Below are 2,004 nucleotides of genomic sequence, written 5' to 3'. Positions count from 1 at the left end.
GTGAGGGGAACCAGGCTGGGGGTGAGGATGGGTTGGAGAGTGGTTAGACTGCTGTTGCTACAAAACAGAAGAGGGAAAGGAAAGGAAAGGAAAGAAAAAAGAAGAATGCTAAATCACAGCCAAAGCACAGAGTATTTGGGGGCTTTGAAAAGTCAAGCACCGTCTTCTGCAGCAGTTACATTCCTCTGCACGTTTATTTCTGGCCAAGTTTCCTGAGAGCAGAGGCAGCATTCACCAAGTTTGATTTCTTTAGGTTCTCTCCTGTGGATTTTCTTCCGTGTTTAACATTAGGAAAAGATGGGAAATCTTGAGGCTTCACATAGGTTGTGGGTTTTCCCCTTCCTGGGATTACTTACGCATGGAAGCAGCGAGGAGCCCTGGGACCCCTCTCTCCCCACTGCAGATCGGAGGTAATACATCACTCACCTCGATGGTCTGGGATAGGGGTGCCCAGGAAGCAGTGCAGTCGTGAGCTCAGTTATGCAGGGCACACTGGGGTTTCCACGTCCTTCAGCCCCCCTCAACTCCGGACGGCTGCTCCCAAGGATTCCTGTGAGAGGGGGGCAGGGGACAGCAAGGGTGCAACCAGCAGGTCCCAAAGCGTGGTCAGGGTGCTCACTGTCACAGCCCCAACTCTATCACAGTGGATTTTCTGTAGGACTTTTTTGTCCTGCTGGCAGGGGCTGGCACAGGGATGCCAGCAAATAATTCAAGTCACCCTGCAACATGGTTTGTATCAGTCATGGGTTTGGCCAGCAGCAGTGACATTTGGCTGATGCTCCGCGAGCCTCGGAGATGAGAGAGGAGCCTGTCTGCCAGCTGAGTTTCAGGTCCTCCCTGGCCCTGCAAACTCTGGGAGAACAATAGAAGCCCTTGGCCCATACGGGTAGTTGTTTGGGGCAGTGTTTCAAGGAGTGTAGCTTTTGTTTTGGCTGTTTGGTTACATGTCTCCTCTTGGATGTTTATGCTGAACAAAAGGCACTTGTTCTCTCACCAGCTTCAACGAGGTTGAGTCCAGCTGGATTTGTGCTTTAGGTGTAGAGAGCCAACAATACCCCCATCAGTAGCTCCATCCTGAGAGAGCCTGGGGACAGCGCTGGCCTGAGCACACCAAGCTGTCCATGTGCTCTCAGGAAAACACAATTTGCAAACAGCCTCACTGGAGTGGGTCTGGGTACCGAGCCCAGAGGGCAGCTCTCGTGGCTCTCTGCATTGGGGAATGCTTTGATGCTTTGTGTGCCCGGGATGTTCAGGTTTATCCTCTAGCTGCCAAGTAACCTGCTTGTCAGCTTTAATTTGCTAAATCTTTTTATTTTTAAGAAATCCTTTATTTACTTAAAAACCGCACATTTCCAATTAGTTTGCTCTGCTCCTTTCTTGCCCTTCTCTCACACGTCCTATAGCAGGAGCCTCAGCTCACAAGCCAGAACACCAGTCAGGCTGCATATATAAAATAGGCCCAACAGCTGCCAAGCACAGACAGGAACATTGAGTGGGTGCCTGTAGAAGGCAGGCAGGCTCCAGAGACGGTGATTCAGCTGCAGGCAGACAAACATGCAGACTCCTGCCACAGTCTGTGTGCAGGGGAGGGCGGTGGGGTTGCCAGGGGCTGCGTGCTGGGGTCCCAGGCCCTATGGAGCTGCCCTGGCACTTTGTGTCAGCACTGGCAGATTATTAAGCAGGGTATGGGCTCAGTTTACTTTCAGCCCTGCTGTCAGCCTTCAAAAGTGAAGATGTTTTAAGTTGTCCTTATCCTCAAATTAATGAACTCTGATCTGTAAGAGTGTAAACACAGGAAAAGAACTCGACTGAAAAAAAAACAACCCAAAAACTTCAGGCTGGTGCTGTGCAGTCAGGACATTTCTTTTCCTGACAGGATACGGGATCAGAGTTTAAAAATATGCATTATGAAACGTGTGTTGGGGGGCAAGGGGGTCAGTAGACAAATTAAGCACATTGCTGGCTGAGCGGGAGAGCCTGTGAGAGGAGACAGTTCAGCCGCAG

The sequence above is a fragment of the Corvus brachyrhynchos genome, unplaced genomic scaffold (assembly GCF_000691975.1).
Source record: "Corvus brachyrhynchos isolate BGI_N302 unplaced genomic scaffold, ASM69197v1 scaffold255, whole genome shotgun sequence".
Classification (NCBI taxonomy): domain Eukaryota; kingdom Metazoa; phylum Chordata; class Aves; order Passeriformes; family Corvidae; genus Corvus; species Corvus brachyrhynchos.
Note: the sequence above shows the minus strand (reverse complement) of the source record.